Consider the following 14,926-nt stretch of genomic DNA (forward strand, 5'->3'; position numbering starts at 1 on the left):
ACATGTATGTGTATTCTATCATACCCATGTTAGTAAATAAGGCGAATTCAATGGCATCCTCAGTTCTTTGCTAACTTTGCTGGTAACGACAGGCATTAACCTTTATAGATATGACAATATCTATATGACAGTTATCATTGTAATAATAATTTGCATAAAATATCACAAAATTCAGCAATCTGAAAAGGGTAACCACAATTCCACTATGTATGTCCCTTTAAGATTGGGTTCAACCATCTCTTTGGCGCCACACACACACACCTAGGACTATACCTGACAAACAAGCAAATTAGGTCGAAACTATTTATTTAATTAGAAAAAAAATCAGTATAACGATAACTTTCCGACACGTAAATGGATTGCTAACAATGTAGGTATAATTTATTTATCCCCCCCCCCCCCCCAACCTCAAAATAAAAACTCTGAAACCCTCACCGTTAATTGTATCGTAAACGTTAAAATGGTGGTGTCATTTGGGACTTACCGTTTCCAAGTTATGTCTTCTTCCATCCCAGAACTTTGCCCTAATTCCTTAAATCATAGGTGTCGGTGATTAATTTCCTTTCCTAAGCTTTCATGCACATTAGATCGACAGCACTATACCAATAACATTTGCTTCTTCTTCCTTTATTCCTATGTTTATACAGATGAAACGCACATGCCCACAGTTAATAAGCACAAGAAAATGTGAGAACTTTAAACTTTTTTCATAAACAATCGCTTCCTGAGAAACCAACTACATTCCGCTTAACTTGCTAAGTAACAGTCTCATTTATCTTTCCTGTTTCACACATTAGCATTGTATTTACTGTCGCTTCTCACAAAAACACTAAGTCTTTGTAATACACGTACTTTCTGTTTTCAGTTTCAAGGACGACTGAAAAATCCTTCTGCGACAAGAAGTTGAAAGAGCAGCCCGGCGTTGTGATTGGTTAACTCTTGGCATTCGGCTCTCTCATTGGCTAGCTTTTATAAATATTGTCACAGAGAAAAAGGGTGATAGCATTTCGGTCCTGTGGTTGTTGTACTTGTGATTATCCGATGCTCTCATTGGCTATCTTGTGTCTACATTGTCGTAGAAAAGGAATGTGGAGAATCCTGAAGTCTGTTTCCCCATTCTCGGAACACCTTTGCTTTCCTTCAATCGATAAAAAAAACAATAGTTGTCGTGTGTATGTCATCACTCAAGATCAGGATACTTAAAACGGACTCTTAAACGTGCAAACTTTCTTCCACAGTAACCGTCGTGAATATCAGATTATTAGTTGCATTTCTCGGTTTTACTACTCCTGAAAGACATCACATCTTTAACTACAGAGAAAACCAAGGTCGATTTGAAAAGAAAATGGAGTAGGGAAGAACAGGAAATGTATGAAAAAGCCTTTATGTTTTATTGATTCTATGCTTGTCTTGTAGTTTTCTATTGTGCAATTTTTTGTTTGGGATATTTCCACATACAATTTCAAGATCTGCTTTCTCTGCCGTGAAAATTAAACTATGTTATGCTGTGCTTCTCTTTATGACTGTTATCTAGTAAATATAATTTATTGATTATCCACACTTATCTACCAAAAATGAAACGTGTTTTCTAAAAAATAACCTGTCCTATCTTTGGTTGCTTAGTCAGAACAGAAATGGTCTTAGTGATCCACCGCTTGGGGTGGCACCTTATACTAGCGCAAGAAAAGGAAGGCAGAACAAATGCATTAGGAATATTAAAATGAAAATACCACCTGTGTTCCGTGTAATAAACAAAATCAACGTTGCTTAACTTCATTGATCGGATCTAATGTAATACCATTTGCTTACTCGCTAAATACCATTTGCAAGTTTCAATGTGACATCCAGTCACACCAGTGACTAGATGTTTTGTACTACATTTTATGTTTAATGTAGATACCTTTATCAATGTTTCTTAGGTATGCAAGGTTCAAATATTTTTCAACATTTTAGCATAATCTATTAGTATCCGAAATTTGATAAAATGCTTAAAATGCACAATTGCATTTACTTTAGTTACTCCTTTCATATTAGTTTTCTGTATATCCTCCGTCTTTCCGAAGGCGATGCATTTTATGGTTTCCTATCGATTGAAGTATAATTTTAATTGATTTCTTTATAAATATACAAGAGCTGCTATAAATTATGTAAAAAAACTAAACATTATTAGCATTTAAAATAAAATGCCAACGGCATCTGGTGTTCCCAGGCGGTCACCCATCCAAGTACTGACCAGACCCAACGCTGCTTAACTTCGCTGATCGGACGAGAAGCGGTGCTTTCAACGTGGTATGATCGTTGGCAAATACCTAATCGACATTAACTACTTTCTTTCTCCTCAGGTTTTCCATTCATTTTAATATGATGTATCTTTCGTTTTTGCATCAAACCTACTTACCAATTCATTAGTCATATTAATGAGATGCTCCACAATATATGCATCAATAACAACCGACCAGTATCGGGGGTATATGCAATGCTTAGTCAACTGTTACCACTTTTAAGCATCTGCTTTAAACCTTATACCAACTTTTGAATTCTACAACTCTGTAAAGAATGCAGGGTGCACAATTAATGCCTTAGAAATTGAGTAAAATGATACTGTACACAGTTATAAATATGTGTACACTGCACATTGTCGTCAATGCAAGAGCTAAACGATGTAGCTAATCATAATGCTGATTATTACTGAATCTTAAATCTTGAGTACTTTCATGTAACTTTTTGTTGTTACTGTATTGCAGATTGTAAATTAGTTTTATAATGAATGAGGTAGATTTACTAACATTCTGCCCTGTTATAAATATGTATAAATAACAATGAACATGTATCAGTAGTAACAAAATATTTAAAGAAACTATGGTTATGATTATCACACTAAATATATACTCCAATATTATAAAAAAGGACTAACATAATTATTCACTACCATCGCCATGACGTAGGACTATGGAATACTTGTTTTTGAGTCCCTGCGACAATACGAATTATCAATATCTTTGTTTTTAATATGTGAGCAATATTCTGTGGTAAAATATATTTTTTCTAAACTTTAAATAAATTCCTAGGTAACATATTTGGGGTCAGAATGAAAGAAGCATATTCTATAATTTGCCAACAAAGGACTTGTAAATTTGCACAATATCTTTTAATCTAAACATATACAAATATATAGATACATAAATATATATAAACACAATTTTATATATATATACATTGATATAAGTAAATATATATACATTGATATAAGTAAATATATATAAATGTAAATATAAATATCAATTTGTATATAAATATAAAAAATATATACATAAATATATATACATATATATACAAGTATATATATATACACATTTAGTATAATCATGAGTATACAATTCTTATTGCACGCATCAACTTTATTAAACAAAATAGCAGTATTTCTTTCGACATAAGTTTCATAGTCTTATACCTATATTTTCATATATGCACTCGATCTTTTATTGATACTAGGGTTACCATTTGTTAACTCTGGTTTCCCTACAAAACGGATATATCTTTTGCCTTTTACTAAATACTTCCGTGGAGCGGAACAACTCAATGAGTCTTACCCATTTTTTTATAGCCCACTTCCCTTAGTTCAAGCAAGATGTGAGCTTATAAATGAAATACATAGTCTATATTATGAGGCACACAGATTTTCATATCAACTGCTTCTTTCTTTCTTGAATTTAGAACTTTACATGAAGAAAATGAAGCAAAACATAAGGAGCTTTCGCACAGAAAAAAAATCAGTATAGTTTCATTTATATTCTTGCATACACACATCTTATTTACATTTACATCAACAATTCATTATTCTCTCATCCGAGGGGTCGGCGGATCGCGCCCCGCCCAGGCGCGAGAAGTAGCAATTGTTGCCTGGAGGTTACTGCTGTGGCTGGGCACCATGGCGGGTAAGGACAAAAGCCGAGTCAGCACCAGCTGACACACGTTAGCGAGTCGACATTAGTCGGCACAGGCCGGGCTCCCCTCATTGGCATAGCCCGGGCGAAGCTCAGCTTCGCATATCGGACTTATCCTTTTATTCATTATTTTTCAATAAAAGACCGATTCACACCACTACAACATACAGCCATAATATATCTGTGTTGTCATTAGACACTGTTTCCAGTGGGCTACTTTGACATACTAACCTAACGAAAAAGCAAAACAGAGTTGCCTAGGTGGACAGGTGGATAAGGATAATTTTTCTGTAACACCAATATTGTAAGGGGGATAGCGCGAACGCAGTCCCCCGCTACCAAAAATTGCGCACTCGAGTTAACCACATTTGGGTTAATCGCAGGGGTCAGCGCCACCGGAGTGCAATGGTGAGCCTCGCCCTGGGAAAACCGCCTTCGTGATCACGGTATCTCCTGTGCCAGGTAAGTATGCTATCCTCAGCCACGCGCCGACCCAAACCCGCCTATACTGAGAAGCCCACGCGCACAACAATACTTTATACAAATATCGCGTTTGACTTTAGTTTTCCCAAGAAACTTCTAGTGAATAACGCATCAAATTATATTTCAAAACAATGTTTAGAAACAAAACGTCGCCTTACAAAGTAATGTTCGTAAGTATACATCTGTGTGCGCGCGCACACACATAAATCCATCGAATCCATCCACACATCCGTATATACAGATGATTATACATGTTCACATAAAAGTAATATTAAGCTGGAGATATATGTTCGCGTAACAGTATTATTCACATGATCTTAATGTACATTAAAGTTTAGTTAAATGTAGTAAAATGTATTTATTGCAGTTTTAGAGATTTTTTACCAAAAGAAAACGTACAATTTTTTTTTTTTTTTTTTGTGGAAGGGGGTTTGCTTGCGTAAATATTTTGTGATCGTTTACTATTATGTCAAACTACATATGTACACACACATACATGGCATATATATATATGAATATATATATATACAGTATGATTACGCACGTGCATGTCTATAATTGCAGACATGTGAGTGTGCGCTTATACCCACGAATTTTCACACAATATTAACAGAGGTTTTATGACAGTTGGAAAAGAAGTGTTTGTCCACATATACTTACTTTGGAATCATATGAAATAATCCAACGTTGAAAATCCATGCAACAGTTTTTTTCGAATTTTCATATAGGAAACATTCTCTTATGACAATCAAGATTTAGATAATTTCCAACGTCATGTCGTTGCATATATGTAATATATGATTTTAATGCTCATTTAGGTATGCACTAGATCTCCATTATATTACGCTAAGCTAATATCATATGGGAAGTATAATCAAATTTAGTAAAATGTATTTATGGCAGGTTTATAGATTTTTTACCAATAGAAAACGTACAAGTCGTTTTTACGGGTATACTTGCGTAAACATTATGTGGTCGTTTACTATTATGAAAAAATAAATATGTACACACATACATGATATATATATATATATATATATATATATATATATATATTTACACAGTATGTTTACGCACGTGCGTGTCTATAAATGCGGCCGTGCATATGTATACGGACATGTGAGGTGCGCTTTTTGGTGTGGGCGTGCGTGGGTATATCTTAATAGAGGTTTTGTGGCAGTTGGTGAAAAAGCTTAAAGTTTTTGCCCACATGTACTTTCTTTAGAGTCCGATGAAGTTATCCAACGTTGAAAATCCATGCAACAGTTTTTCTCGAATTTTCATATAGGAAACATTCTCATATGGCAATCAAGATTTAGATAATTTCCAACGTCATGTCGTTTACGCCTTTCTATCTATAAAGAACTTCACTAGCAAGTTCCCAGAAACATTTTCTAGGACACACTTTCAACTTTCTATCAGTATCGCTTCTCGGCCTTTTGGCTAAGATCAAAGTGTAGTATCTGTTCTTATCAGCTTAATATCTGATACGATCCCCATGTGGGATCTACGATATTAAACTGATTTTTGGAAAATGGCGAAGTGCTAGGGGCTTGCTCCACCTTTGCCGCGGATCGGCCCGGTATTGCAGTACCTCCGGGATTGGTCCACTCCCTCCGGGGAGGATATCATACCACTAAAATAAATTAAACAAATGAAATTTGAAGGATACCAAAGTCTACTCTGCAAACAGGAGTCGGTGACGCTTAACGCAATTCCAACACCGTTGGTCGGGAATCGGCCAGGTAATATAATACCTTAACACCTCATACATTCCCAAATGAAGATTTCAGTCAAAACCTTGTATAAACTTTTTCGGGTTACGATTTCTGTTAAGAATGAACAATGTCAAACGGATTTATAGTGGTTTACTCCACCTTTGTTATGGGTCGCTAGTATCTCCGAATTAATCTACTTATAATCAAGATATGAATTATTCAATATGTATGCAATATCAGCTATATTACCAATATTACTATAAATTCAAATTAGGCGTCTGTAAATGACAATTTTCTTCTCCGTAACACTTTAACTTCATCGTCTACAGTGCATATCAAGTGCAAATAAGAAACATATTGTGAAGCATTTTTATACAGAAATGCAAATACAAGGACTTGAACCTACTATACCCACAGAACACCGGGAGAACCATACTCTACAATAACTTTTATAGAAATTACATTAAAAATTGGTCCAATCTCTCCTAAGAGTATATAAAAAAATCGTTTAATTCATATGCATTGTCAATGTTTGACAGTAGCTCCTCTCTAAATAGCTGAATGACGCTTTACAGATTTGTTTCCTCGTTACCGAAGATTGGCATAGTTTTAATACTATGTAAACATATTATGGAGTAACATCATTTTCTGATAAAAGCACGTGAAATTAAATTGATTTCTGAGAACTGGAGATTTACTAAGACCTTCCTTTACCTTCAACGTGGATCGGAGGTATTGCAGTACCTCTCGGATTCTGAGATTTTAATTGATGAAATATATGAAGCAGTTGTCGATATTGTATACTCAATAATGTTACTATCACCTTAAACTCGAAGTGTGTGAAATACCCGCATGCCTTCCCATTCCATGAGGCATCAAAGTCCCATAAACAGTAATGCAGTAATTAATTCTGATACTGAAATAGAAATACCATCCATCACAAACTCAAACATACTCTACACGGATAACCCAGAGAACCAAACCATTAGACCACACGATCCACTAAACACAATTGCCTAGCTTGATATACTATAGTTGTCACATCATGTTCAGCGAGCTAAGCTAAACATAGAACATTTGACAAGTTTACAATTTTATATCACATTGCCTACATTTACAGTCTGTTAGTATTCTCTACTAACACGAAAGACCACGATTCGTGTCCGTTGTTAAGCACGATTTCCGATTCATTCAGACCTTTAAATTATTGCTGCTACCAAGTAACACATTTACATGAAGTAAAAGAGGGGGTACACAACTCAAGAAAGTAATTACCCACTGCAATAGTTATATAAGGGTCTTTCCGTCACCTGTAATTCCTGTATAAAAAAAAAAAAATAATAATAAAAAATTTAAAAAATCCCAGCAGTCACTTTCCAGGTACTGAAAATTTGGAGAATCTGAATTTTCAAAAGAAAAAAAACAGGAAAAGTCTAAATTTACATTGGAAAACTAACTTTTTTCATGCAAAGCGTCTGTCACGATACAAAATGTAAAATATCGTTGCTTCATGTTACACCCTAGGTTCCAGAGATTTCATTAGTTTTGTCACACATTTCTGTGGACCATTATATTCACTGATGCTCTAGTTGTTCTCTCTATTTCAATAGTTGAGTGTTTGAGGACAAGTACTGATGAGAGTTTATTACAGAGTATTGGTTGAAAATAAAAAAGTACTTGAAAAATGGTTATGAAAAGTTACTAAAAGCTGCCTTCCATTTTCACCTTTTATTGTATACCTCTTAAAAACCTGATGTCATATTTTGTTTAAATTACACCTTCGAAAAAAGTTTTGAATTTCACCCTGTAATAACACTGTATAGTGGAAGCAACATTTGTGAAAATAATATCAAAGTAGAGAAAGCACAATTTTATGTAATGGTGCTGCTTGTCTAGTAAGCCTAATGGTATCTACATTTGCGGAAAAGATATTTGATAATGAAAATTTGGTTTATACACTTGAAATCAAGGAAATATTAACAGTGGACGGAGTTTGCTGTGACTCAACTTTGGATTTTGAAAGCCACGAACCAACTTGTTTACCTCCTTTTTTATGACTTTTTTTTTCCTTAACAGTTTTCAAAACTTCAAGAATACTTATTATGGATTGATATTCAACCACTCAGCCTGTGTCATCCTCCTCTGAACATCGGTAAACCGAGTCAAAACGGTCATCAAATCTCTCAAGCAAAACACTTGCGAACCACTAACAGTCCTCATCGTGGTTGAATATATTCCGAGAATCTCGGCGAGAAACCCGGCAATCGCACTACAGAAGTGATCCTATAAAGTATGATCGTACTTTCATCTTCTAAATTCATTCTCAGTGGACGGAGTTTGCCCATTTTATAGTATCTGCCTAATCTACATTTATTTTATCAAATGCTATACAGTAAAATATAGAGGGAAACATAAGGTATATACTATACATAGTTTAAAACAAGACATTTATACACATCAAATAATAGCACAGGGACTAAAGTAAACTATATGAACAATAGATGTATATTTCTTCAGAACCCATTCCAATACCATCGCCATGACGTAGGACTATAAAATACTTGTTTTTGAGTCCCTGTGACAACACGAATTATCAATATCTTCGTTTTCTATGTGTGATGGATATTATATGGTAAAATATATTTTTTCTAAACTTTACATAAAATCCTAGGCAATATATTTGGGGTCAGAATGAAAGACGCATATTTAATATTTAGCCAACAAAGGACTGGTAAATCTGCACAATATATTTTAATCTATACATATAAAAGTATATAGATACACAAATATATATTCTACATTAATATAAGTAAATATATATGTGATATATATCACATATATAAATATCAATATGAATATAAATATAAAACAATATATAAATATATATATGTATGTATATAAAAATCTAGTATAACCAATATTGTAAGGGGGATAGCGCGAACGCAGTCCCCCGCTACCAAAAATTGCACACTCGAGTTAACCACATTTGGGTTAATCGCAGGGGTCAGCGCCACCGGAGTGCAATGGTGAGCCTCGCCCTGGGAGAACCGCCTTCGTGATCACGGTATCTCCTGTGCCAGGTAAGTATGCTATCCTCAGCCACGCGCCGACCCAAGCCCGCCTATACTGAGAAGCCCACGCGCACTACAATACTTAATACAAATACTACAGTTTCATTTTAGTTTTCCGAAGAAACTACTAATGAATGAACCATATAATTATATTTCAAAATAGTGTTTAGAAACAAAATGTTCATTTACAAGGCACTGAATGTGAATTACCCCTTATATATCGTAAAGTAATTGTTTTTTTTTTTTGCGGTACTAATTTTATCATTCTATACGACATACGTAAACACATGTACGCGCACTCACACACATACGCACATATATCCATCCACACATCCATAAATACAGATGGATATACGTGTTCGCATAAATGTAATATTGAGATGAATATACATATTCGCATATATGTAATATATGGTTTTAATGCTCATTTAGGTCTCTACCAGATTTTCATTATATTACGCTACGCTAATATTATATTAGTGGGTTTAGTAAAATGAATTTATGGCAGGTTTAGAGATTTTTTACCAAAAAACATACCAGTCCTTTTTACGGGTATACTTGCGTAAACATTCTGCAGTCGTTTACTATTATGTATAATTAAATATGTACACACATACATGATAAGATATACATATATATATACAGTATGTTTATGCACGTGCGTGTCTGTAAGTGCGGCCGTGCATATGTATGCGGACATGTGAGGTGCGCTTATTAGTGTGGGCGTGCGTGGATATATCTTAATAGAAGTTTTGTATCCTCTCTCAATAGTTAAGTGACGCTTTAACGCTTTACAGATTTGCTTCCTCGTTGCATAAGTGCATAAGATGAAGTAATGTGGTAATTAACTTTTATACAGAAATAAAAATACACTCCATGGCAGACTCAAGCATACTCTACGCGGATAATCTAGAGAATCAAACCATTAGACCACTAAACAGAATTGATTAGCTTGATATGCTATAGTTGTCACATCATGTTCTGTGAGTTAAGCTTAACATTGAATATTTGACAATTTTACAATTTTATATTACTTTGCCTGGATTTACAGTCCATTAATATTCTGTACTAAGACGAGATTTCGCGTAATGTTCTACTAATCTATTAACACATTATTATCCTCTACTGTAAGGATGTCTGGTATACATAATCGCGATTCGTGTCCGCTGTTAAGCACGATTTCAGATTCATTCATACCTTTCCATTATTGCTGCTGCCAAGTCACATATTTACATGAAGTAAAACAGGGGGTACAGAACTCAAGAATAGTAATAGTACTAGTAATAAAGGGTCCTTCCGTCACCTGGACTTCCTGTATAAAATGAAATTCCAGCGGTTATATTGTCCAGGTCCGGAAAATCTTGAAAAATGAATTTTCAAAAGGAAATCCTGGAAAAGTCATGGAAATTTACATTGGCTGACTCATTTTATGAAAAGCGTCTGTGTCATGATATAAAATGAAAAGAATCATTTCCATGTTACACCCTTGGTTCCAGAGATTTGATTACTTTGTTTTGTCACACACCCGTGGACCATTATATTCACTGTTGCTCTAGTTGTACTCTCTATTTCGATAGTTTAGTGCTTAAAGACTACTAAGTACTAATAGAAATTTGTTTTGTACTGTATACTTCTTAAAAAGTTGGTGTCATATTGTGTTCAAAATACATCCTTGAAAAATGGTTTTGGGCATTTCAGGTTCAAATAGGGGGAAGGACCTTATAATAAGACTAGCAGTGGTAGTGTCAGCATTACTGATAATAATGAAGTCAAAGTCGCCAAAGCACAATTATGATATGTAATAGTGCTGCTTGTGTGGTAAGTGTAATAGTATCTACATTTTCGAAAAAGTTATTTATTAATGGAAATTTGGTTGAAACATTTGAAATCACGAAAATGGTTACATTAATTATAAGCAGTCAAACTTCACTTCAGTTACAGGTACTCAGCTTTTCGATTTTGAAAGCCAAGAAGCAGCAAGTTTTCATCCTTTTACATATTAGTTTTTTTTTTCTCCTCATGAGTTTCAAAATTCTATAAATACTTCAAGGTGCTCATTTCTAGGTACTATAAGATATGATACGGGAATCAAAAGGTTCATGTATCTCTAAACATAATCTCGGTGGTTAATGATTTAAAAGAACATTCCTCTTCATATGCGAGGTTTCAATTTGAATTGCTAAATTCAGTTACGTTCAAACTACCTGGTCTATATACTTGGTTAATATAAATATAACCAGACACGTTTGTGTCTGCTAATCCTTGTTAGATGAAGTAACTAATAGAGTTTTTTTCAAGATATGTATTTCTTGCCTTTATACTCATCGCTCTAAGAGTCCTCGGTCTACCGTTGTTGGTCAATTCACTTACCTTTCATTCATAACTCTGGTTTCCCTTCAAAACGCATAAATCTTTCGCCTTTTACTAAAGATTTCCGTGGAGGGGAACAACTCAATGAGTCTTACTCAATTTTTTCTATAGCCCACTTCAGTGGGTTCAAAATCAACATATGAACAGTAAATGTACAATAGGCGACCTGAAACTAATCATACAATAAGGAGAAAGTCTGGATATTTATACTATTGAGTTAGACCACATAAGATTCCACCCACTTTCATCCTCAGCTTAAACATTAATTTTCCATTTATATTAGTTGTACATTTACAAACAAAACTATCGTTAGAGAATTATGCTGAACATTCTGACACAAACAACGAAACTTTTGAAATATTGTTAACAATAGAAAACTGTTGCTACCCCTGTTTTCCCAACTATTCAAGTTTAATATTGAGAAGGTGTGTCTATGTTTTAAAATTATTGTGTTTTCTGTATTAACATATGCCATATATTTCGTAAATTTTAAATTACTCACCCAAATCAGTTAATCGCACTTTCAAGCCCGTACAGTTCCCCAGAATAGCAGACAAACATTTTGACGATAGTTACGCTGCCCGCCGTTAGGGGATGGTGATGAGTAGTTTGTGCAGTTTACAGTTTCATTCATTCAACACGGAGAGTTACATCAGCGAAAATTTTAAGTAAATAGAAACACTTTTGTGCCTCATCAAAAGCGGGAAGAAGGGACAAAGAGAAAAGGATAAAAATAGAGAGGGAGAGAAAGAGACAGAGGGAGATAGAGAGCAGAGAGATGGGAGGGAGGGAAAGGGAGATAAAGAGAGAGAGGAAGGTGCAGACATACAGCAAGTATAGAGTATACATCCATATTGCACTCTGACAATCTAGGAAACTTGTGTATAACGAGATGTATTAAGGGGGTTAGCGCGAACGCAGTCCCCCGCTACCAAAAATTGCGCACTCGAGTTAACCACATTTGGGTTAATCGCAGGGGTCAGCGCCACCGGAGTGCAATGGTGAGCCTCGCCCTGGGAGAACCGCCTTCGTGATCACGGTATCTCCTGTGCCAGGTAAGTATGCTATTCTATCCCACGCGCCGACCAACGCTCGCCCATACTGAGAAGCCCATGAGTACTACAACACATTATACAAATATCAACTTTGACATTAGTTTTCCGAAGAATCTCCTAGTAAATAACACTTATAATTATATTTCAAAACTATGCTTACACACAAAATGTTCACTTAGAAGGCATTACATGTGAAATTACCCATTAGATATATTAGAGTGAATGAGCTTTCTTTGCGGCATCAATTTTATTATTCCATACGACTTTTAGCATCTGACATTTTTTTGGTAATGTTCGTAAGTATACATATGTTCGCACACATACACATATATCCACCGAATCCATCCACACATTCATAAATACATGTCTGCATATATGTAATATTCATGTGGATATACGTGTTCGCATAAGTGTAATACACAGATGATTTTAATGCACATTTAGGTATAAACCAATCAGATCTTCAGTATATTACGCCAGGATAATATCACATAAAAAAGTATTGTCAATTTGGTAAAACGTATTTATGGCAGGTTTGGATATTTTTTAACAAAAGAAAACGTACAAGGTCTTTATATGTGTATACTTACGTAAACATTCTGTGTTTGTTTACAATGTAAAATTACATATATACACATACATGAGATTGTGTGTATATATATAGTGTGTTTAAGCACGTGCGTGTCTATAATTGCGGCCGTGCATATGTGAGAGTGCGTTTAATAGTATGAGTGTGCGTGGGTATATGTTAATAGAGGTTATGTGGCAGTTGGTTTTTGCCCACATGTACTTTCTTTGGAGTCCGATGAAGTTATCCAACGTTGAATATCCTAGCAACAGTTTTTTTCGAATTTTCATATAGAAAACATTCTCATATGACAATCAAAATTTCCAATGTCTGGTCGTTTACGCCCTTCTATCTGTAAAGAACTTTACTAGCAAGTCCTCTGAAACATTTTCTCGGACACACTTTCAACCTTCTTTCAGTATCGCTTCTCGGCCTTTTGGCTAAGATCAAAGTGTAGTATCTGTTCTTATCAGCTTAATATCTGATACGATCCCCATGTGGGATCTACGATATTAAACTGATTTTTGGAAAATGGCGAAGTGCTAGGGGCTTGCTCCACCTTTGCCGCGGATCGGCCCGGTATTGCAGTACCTCCGGGATTGGTCCACTCCCTCCGGGGAGGATATCATTCAAAGAAATTAAATTAAATGATTGAAATTTGCAGGACACCAAAGTCCACTCTGTAAACAGGAGTCAGTGACGCTTTCCTACAACGTTGTTGGAAATCGGCCAGGGGAGATTATTCCAAGAAATTAAGTTAAATTATTGAAATTTGTAGGATGCCAAAGTCCTCTCAGTAAATAGGAGTCGGTGACGCTTAACGGCATTTCTACACCGTTGTCGGGAATCGGCCGGGTAATACAATACCTTCAAACCGCATCCACTCCCACCGAGGAGGATTTTAACCAAAACCTTGTATAAACTTTTTCGGGTTATATTATATGTCGGCCGCATGAATTCTGCTAAAAATGAAGCTGATTTCTTGTGGTGTACTACACCTTTGCCATGGGTCGCTAGTACCTCCAGATTACTCTACTTATAATCAAGTTATGAATTAATGAATTATATGAATTCAATATTAGATCTATATTATCAATATTACTATAATTTCAAATGACAAATATTTTTCTATGTAACACCTTGACTTCATCCTCTACAGTGCATATAAAGTGCACGTTAGGAACTTATATTGACACATCTTTATACAGAAAAGTAAACCTATACCCATTGACAATTCGTCCAAATTCTCCGAAGAGTAAATCAACTGTTTTAATTTATAAGCATTGTCAATGTTTAACAGTAGCTCTCTAAACAGCTGAGTGACGCTTAACAGATTTTCTTCTTCGTTGTCGAAGATCATCTAATGCAGTTCAACTTAAACATTTTGTAAATATTTTGTGGAGTAACATCGTTTTCTGCTAAAAGCATGCGAAATTAAATTGCTTTCTTATAGTTCGTTAATATTCTGTGCTAAGACGAAATTTCTCGTAATGTTCTACTAATCCAATTATACATTACCATTCTTTACTATAAGAACATAACCACGATTCGTGTCCGTTGTTAAGAACACTTTCTCATTCATTTAGACCTGCTATCAAGCCACATGAAGTAAATGAAGGGGTACAGAACTCGAGAAGGTAATTACCCAGGTCCGGAAAATCTTGAATTTTCAGAGGGATATCCTGGAAAAGTCGTGGAAATTACATCGGGTGACTTT

At 35.1% G+C, this 14,926-nt stretch overlaps 8 non-coding genes and 1 pseudogene across 8 annotated transcripts; 4 read left to right on the forward strand and 5 right to left on the reverse strand.

Moving 5' to 3' along the window:
• Window positions 1-2,184: 2,184 nt before the first annotated feature.
• On the reverse strand, window positions 2,185-2,303 carry LOC125030033. The gene has a single exon (XR_007115236.1). It is a non-coding gene; the product is annotated as a 5S ribosomal RNA (ribosomal RNA).
• A 1,202-nt stretch (window positions 2,304-3,505) lies between these two features.
• On the forward strand, window positions 3,506-3,622 carry LOC125030182. The gene has a single exon (XR_007115370.1). It is a non-coding gene; the product is annotated as a U5 spliceosomal RNA (small nuclear RNA).
• A 629-nt stretch (window positions 3,623-4,251) lies between these two features.
• Window positions 4,252-4,414, reverse strand: LOC125030038. Its single transcript, XR_007115241.1, has one exon. It is a non-coding gene; the product is annotated as a U1 spliceosomal RNA (small nuclear RNA).
• A 1,436-nt stretch (window positions 4,415-5,850) lies between these two features.
• Window positions 5,851-6,043, forward strand: LOC125030094. Its single transcript, XR_007115291.1, has one exon. It is a non-coding gene; the product is annotated as a U2 spliceosomal RNA (small nuclear RNA).
• Window positions 6,044-8,262: 2,219 nt separating this feature from the next.
• LOC125030142 lies at window positions 8,263-8,445 on the reverse strand (annotated as a pseudogene).
• Window positions 8,446-9,070: 625 nt separating this feature from the next.
• Window positions 9,071-9,233, reverse strand: LOC125030043. The gene has a single exon (XR_007115245.1). It is a non-coding gene; the product is annotated as a U1 spliceosomal RNA (small nuclear RNA).
• A 2,363-nt stretch (window positions 9,234-11,596) lies between these two features.
• Window positions 11,597-11,714, forward strand: LOC125030152. Its single transcript, XR_007115341.1, has one exon. It is a non-coding gene; the product is annotated as a U5 spliceosomal RNA (small nuclear RNA).
• A 772-nt stretch (window positions 11,715-12,486) lies between these two features.
• On the reverse strand, window positions 12,487-12,649 carry LOC125030210. Its single transcript, XR_007115389.1, has one exon. It is a non-coding gene; the product is annotated as a U1 spliceosomal RNA (small nuclear RNA).
• Window positions 12,650-13,629: 980 nt separating this feature from the next.
• Window positions 13,630-13,822, forward strand: LOC125030095. The gene has a single exon (XR_007115292.1). It is a non-coding gene; the product is annotated as a U2 spliceosomal RNA (small nuclear RNA).
• Window positions 13,823-14,926: the final 1,104 nt, after the last annotated feature.

This window comes from Penaeus chinensis, chromosome 10 (assembly GCF_019202785.1).
Source record: "Penaeus chinensis breed Huanghai No. 1 chromosome 10, ASM1920278v2, whole genome shotgun sequence".
NCBI lineage: Eukaryota > Metazoa > Arthropoda > Malacostraca > Decapoda > Penaeidae > Penaeus > Penaeus chinensis.